This window comes from Ornithodoros turicata, chromosome 2 (assembly GCF_037126465.1).
Source record: "Ornithodoros turicata isolate Travis chromosome 2, ASM3712646v1, whole genome shotgun sequence".
Lineage (NCBI taxonomy): Eukaryota > Metazoa > Arthropoda > Arachnida > Ixodida > Argasidae > Ornithodoros > Ornithodoros turicata.
Genome location: NC_088202.1, coordinates 66,428,424 through 66,434,423, shown reverse-complemented (window position 1 = coordinate 66,434,423; position 6,000 = coordinate 66,428,424). Strand labels below are relative to the sequence as shown.

Genomic DNA, 6,000 nt, shown 5'->3' with positions numbered 1-6,000 from the left:
CCCACCGTACAGTTTCTACGCCACGAAATCGAGACGCGTCATCCGAGAACAACATCCGGCGCAAAGCACCGGGGAACACGAACTCTCCCTGTGGTGACGAAAAGCCACGCAGTTTTGTTCATCTTATTTCACTCGGATTCTCGCTTTCCCATGCTCCCTCTTCACGGAGACAGGACGCTGCATGTGTAGCTGTGTGGAGCAGAAGTCTGGTGGACGTGTGACTGTGATGGTGGACGTGTGTGGTAGTGGTGTTACCGGTAGGCATTTTCTTGCCTTCGGGCGAACTGCATTGGAGAATAAGTGAACTTGTCGCTGGGATCACATTGTGCACAGTGAGTGCACTCAGGGAAACGCAGAGAAACTCGGGAAAGAGGGATTGTCGCGTTGTGGTGCAAGCAAAGAGGACATAGCGAACAGCGGATTCCATTGTCAACTGTTCAAGAACTTCTCTGGAACATAGTAAGCGTTTGATACTGCATTTTTTCAGCAACCACTTACGCCGATACTGTCGCGCCGGGCAATATATGTGCACTGGACTTGCTTCGTAAAACAATTTACAACGTGTACATGTCTCCCACAGGGCGATATTGAACGATGTCACTCTGAGACCAAGAGAATGACTGGCATGCACTGTACATATCGGGTGTAACCCTAAGGTCCTGTAACATCAATGTAACCTCTATGGGGCTCCTTCTGTCCAGCTCATCTCTGAGACGGCGCACATATTGAGTTAAACGTCACAGAGACAAAAACTATTACTGATCCTGCATCGGCTGAAACTTTTGTATTAGTGTGCGACACTTGGTTGAATTTATACACAATTTTGTTTCTTTGGATATCTATGCATTGGGCTCTATGGGACAAAAATGCAGATTACCTCCGGCTGCCCCATGTATTTTCTATGGGACAAACTTTGCAGTCTCCTTCGGTAAATAATGAACCGATTTTCACGAGACTGGTCTTGTTGGATAGCATTCGAAAATGCGCTTTGTCGCTTCAGAAAGGATTATTGTTTTTCTCAACATTGCTCTCGGTTTCTCACCTGTGAAGTAGCGAGAGTCCATAATAGGGTCAGTGTTTCTGCAAAATGTACAAATTGAAAGGGCATGTGCTGAGTGTCCACAAGGTCTCCACAACTGAAAAATAACTTCATGTGCGCAGTCACTCTCGGCCGGGTATCGCTTTTACGAGGAGTTGGTAGCGCGATCAACAGCTTCGCTGCGAAATATCAGTCGCGAATTTACCGCGATGGAAGATAAGTCTCTAATCTCATCTTTCTCATCTCGTCTTTCCGCGGATTGAGAGCCGACTCCTTGACCTCCGACTCATTTCGGGACCATGGGACACACGAAAACAGATGTCCGTCTTGAGACCCTTCATCAAATTCCTAATTCCTAATACTACACACATCTAAGAACAATTCCTGATGGCACCAAGGCAACGTGCGGTGTCACCGGTCAGGCAATGTTTAAACTGACGTTTTTTGTTGTTGTTTTTTTTTTCGGGGGGGGGGGGGGCGGCGATCCCCCTGGATCCGCCACTGGTCCAGTGATATTTCCAATGATGTTATGTTGATGCTGTTAAATGAAGGATAGTGAAATAAGCTCAGAGAAGCAATGTCCGAAGATGCAGGCGAGGTACGTCTTTTAAAGTGCACTATAAATCGCTTTCACACAATTCCTAATTTTGTTTCTAAGATTAATATAGAACCTTTCTTCACAACCGCTTCCCTGCATACACGTACGTAATCCAATGCAGCAAATGTCTGTGCTCTAAGGTTGGCAGTCCTGACCTAAACAAGGCTTTTGCTAAAAGTAGCAGGGCTTTGCAGGGGCTTGCTAAACAGGGCTTTTTGTTTCGCATACTCGGAAAGAAAAAATCTTGCTGTACATAAGTTCCATATTGCCTTCATAATAGCGTGTCATATGGATCTGTTTTAAAGCGCGCCATAGAAGTGCTGCAGATAAGGTAACACCACGTAACACTTGCAACGCTGCAGTTGCAGTGTGGAGCTTATGTTGTGCAAAGGGTAGTAGCTCATAAGCACCAAATGCTCATAACCTCCAAACGCTCAAAACCTCCAAACGCTCATATGCTCCGAAAAAAAGTTGGTGGTTTTGAGCGTTTGGTGGAAATGAGCAGGAGGGGAGAAGCTGCTCATAAGCACCAAACGTCCAGAACATCCGAATGCTCATATGCACCGATAGGCGGGAGACCACAAAGGCCGGGTCTTCCTCTCCCGCATTTGGAACAAGGTCATAGGGTGAGAGAGGTGGAATGAATGGCGACTACCAAGGCCGCTTAATATGTCAGTTTGAAGTTTATGTAACAGCTTGGTCCTGCTTGTATGTAGCCAGAACGAATAGCGCCTTCTCGTTTATGGATTCCAATTTGAGCTTTATTTTCATAGACATGGAGGCAGCCTAGGACAAAAGACTTGATTCTAGCTCGAAAGGCACACGGCTCCCAGGGCTGTAGCAACAAAGAGCGTGGTCCCCTCCGAACATATGTCCGGGTTCACTTGGTTTATGTAACAGCTTGGTCCTGGTTGTATGTAGTCAGAACGAATTTTTATGGAAGTTTATTTTTATCTATTGTGAGTCAATGGGTGTTTGAACGCCGTAGTGGCCGCCCATTTGGTCGAACCCTCTTTGGTCTAATGACGTTTGATCGAAGGCGTTTGATCGAACGCCGCTTGGTTGAAAACCGTTTGATCGAAAAGCCGGTTGATCGACGCCGTTTGTTCGAAATACGTTTGTTTGAAGGGAGTTCAAAACTGCATGCACTGTGTCATCCGCACGTCTTTTTCTGTAAATTTTGACTCGAGCATACGGAGCTGGCAATCAGGGTACTCTGCTTTTTTCATTTTTATTATTATTATTTCTTTTCTCTCTGTCTCTTTTTTTTTTTTTTTGCAGGGGGACCGCTGGTTACTTGCAGACGTTTGTAATTTACGAACCAGTCGGACACATGTTGAAAAAAGTTGCCCCAGGTTGGGAGCAGCCGATAGTCTGTGTTTCTTCTGAGCATCCTTCTCATTGCTGCTGACATATTTAAAGGGAACGGTCTGAAACGGGATAGTCATATGTGCGCGAAAGCCACTCGAAGTCTGTGGATGCTATGAAGGAAATTTCGCCATGGCACAACGAAAGATATTAAATTAACAGCATATCAAACCTTAGTTCAACCTCGTTTAGTGTATGCATCTGCAATCTGGGTCACTACACATGCACGCTATCCGAAAAAATAGAGAAAGTACAAAGAACTGCTGCCCTGCGTATCTTGTCTGGGTTTCGAAGGACTTCTTCGGTTACATGTCTGTTGCAAGAACTAAATTTAGATTCACCTGCACATAGGCGAAAAGTAAATAAACTAAAACTGTTCTTTCTCCTATACAATGGTCAGTTGATTGTCAGAAACAATAATACATTGTTAAAATTTATCCACATTCAACAGGAATAAATAATCGAAAAATGTCATTAATTTATTTTTTATTTATTTGCCAAGAATGTTTAATACTTGAAATCAATTATTATTTGACAAAGTGGGTTAGCATGAGGAATGTGTTTACGAGCAAACGGATAACGGCATTTAGAACTGCGGCGTGCAACAATCCAGGTGAACCAATAAAAAATCGATCAAACGACCGCTGCCGTTTCGATCTTCGACGAAATGTCTTTCGACCAAATCATATGTCGGCACAGTTCCTATAGAAGTCGACCAGGATGCACATTCCCACAGGCCGTCAGTCGTGACGTTGCCCACCTCCGTGAGGCCAACAACGGCGAGACCTTTCACCGTCACCACAGTGAATTAAATTCGCCTACCTGAGGTAGAGTGTGGTTGACAAAACGTGTAAGAGAAAATGTGGCCGATGAACGGATATCAACATGGAACGCCGTCTACTCCATAGCGCCTTAAGCTACATAAACGAGTAAACACAAGAGAAAACGAGTAGTAAAAATAAACTGAAGAAATAACATTAAACTGAATATATGTTAGAGGTTCAACGATAACACCCAGTGAGCTTGAACTAGCGGTGCAGGAAGGAGGATTGACGCTGCACAGCGTCGCAGTCAGGCACTGGCGTCACCGAATGGTTCTGTAGAATTCGCTACAGTTCCACAGTATAAAGTATGCGTCGTGAAGCGTACATTAGAAGTAGTTTTGGCATGTGCTACAACGTGTCTGTTTTTGCATGTTCTTGCCCGTGTAGGTATTTTTTGGGTCTAAATATCTGTCTATTTTCATGGTTTTGGCACTTAAATTTCCGAGTTCTACTTATAAGAGGAAATAATGTTGTTCTTGAATGCCTAAAACGGTGAGCAAACAGAAATGAGTTGAAAACCAATCATCCAAAGAACCAAGCCAGTCATCTTCCAGACCGAAGGTAGAATAACTATAGGAGCGAGAATGTGTAGAGCATGTTGGATGGAGTTTCGGAAAAAAATAGTCCCGGAAAAGTTCGTCCCGGAAAAATTGGTCCCTGGTTGCGTGGCGGAAGAAATGGTCCCGCGCGGTTTCGTGCGCCCAAAAATACAGGAGCGTCGTTGTGGACATCTGATAAACCGAATCATAGCCAATCAAGTGCTATCATTCGCACTCATGCTTTTTTAAAATGCTTTTTTAAATTAACATTAATCTTAATCAACAATAAATGCTGCACGCCATTTAATGAGGAACATAAAAGCGGTTCGATTTGCTGCACCGCTTGTATTGTACAAATTGCGTCTGTTCCTTCTGTTCCTCTCTTTATTTTGCGGAGTACAGACAACGCGACAAGATCATGAAGCAGTTCTGCAATGTCTGCTACCTTCTCCTAAAAGTGAAAAAATAAATAAATAAAATAAAACAAAATGAAAAGGAAGAGTCGTCTTTCTGCAGAACGAAAATTCAAATCTCAGTTCTTTCTTATTCTCACTGATCAGGCCATATCTTCTGTTTTGTCGACGAACTCGTGGCGTGGTAAAAGTTGTTTGGATTTCCGTAAAACGCTAACAACTTGGGGCAGCGTCAATGGGAACCTGAACTGGAGAATCGCAGCAAAAATTTTGAAGTAAAAATGGTAGACGTCGATGCCAGCGAACTTATAATGGAATATCTTTTTGTGTCATTGAGAAAAAGAGAGAACGCCAAACAAAGAGACGCCAAACAATTTTTAACGTACACATAAAAGAAAGCCTCCAGGAGATATATCTGAATCCTTGCATTTGCGTCACCATTCTATTTTCTGACCACACCAGCTACTGTCGCTGATGCTGAAAGAAGTCTCAGCACAATGAAACTGACCGATCAAGAATATCCTGCGCTCAATTAACCATAAGAGATGTCAGGCTTTCTGAGTTCGTAGTCAACCGAAAACATGATTATCATGAGAGAAACTGATGTTCTGAGGCTGGAACAACATAGAGGGGACATATACAAACCATCGCAGATACAAACCATCGCATGATTATCATATCTCTGGACTATGACGCATTGATTAACCAACTTGCGAAGAACAAGGCTCGAAAGAAGGGTTTTGCGCAAATGTTCACTGCAGGCCTATGTATGCATAATATAAACCCTATATAAATATCGTATTCCAGCTTCTGCACTGTAAGTGAACCCCGACATATGTTCGGAGGGGACCACGCTCTTTGTTGCTACAGCCCTGGGAGCCGTGTGCCTTTCGAGCTAGAATCAAGTCTTTTGTCCTAGGCTGCCTCCATGTCTATGAAAATAAAGCTCAAATTGGAATCCATAAACGAGAAGGCGCTATTCGTTCTGGCTACATACAAGCAGGACCAAGCTGTTACATAAACTTCAAACTGACACATTAAGCGGCCTTGGTAATCGCCATTCATTCCACCTTTCTCACCCTATGACCTTGTTCCAAATGCGGGAGAGGAAGACCCGGCCTTTGTGGTCTCCCGCCTTTCGGTGCATATGAGCATTCGGGTGTTCTGGACGTTTGGTGCTTATGAGCAGCTTCTCTCCTCCTGCTCATTTCCACCAAAC

General features: G+C 43.9%; 1 long non-coding RNA gene across 1 annotated transcript in view; it reads left to right on the top strand.

Moving 5' to 3' along the window:
* The first annotated feature begins 235 nt into the window (after nt 1–235).
* Nucleotides 236–6,000, top strand: part of LOC135385521 (uncharacterized) — a 310,261-nt gene continuing 304,496 nt past the window's right edge. Inside the window, exon 1 of the long non-coding RNA XR_010420438.1 lies at nt 236–459. This is a non-coding gene — a long non-coding RNA (uncharacterized LOC135385521). The remainder of the gene's footprint in view (nt 460–6,000) is intronic.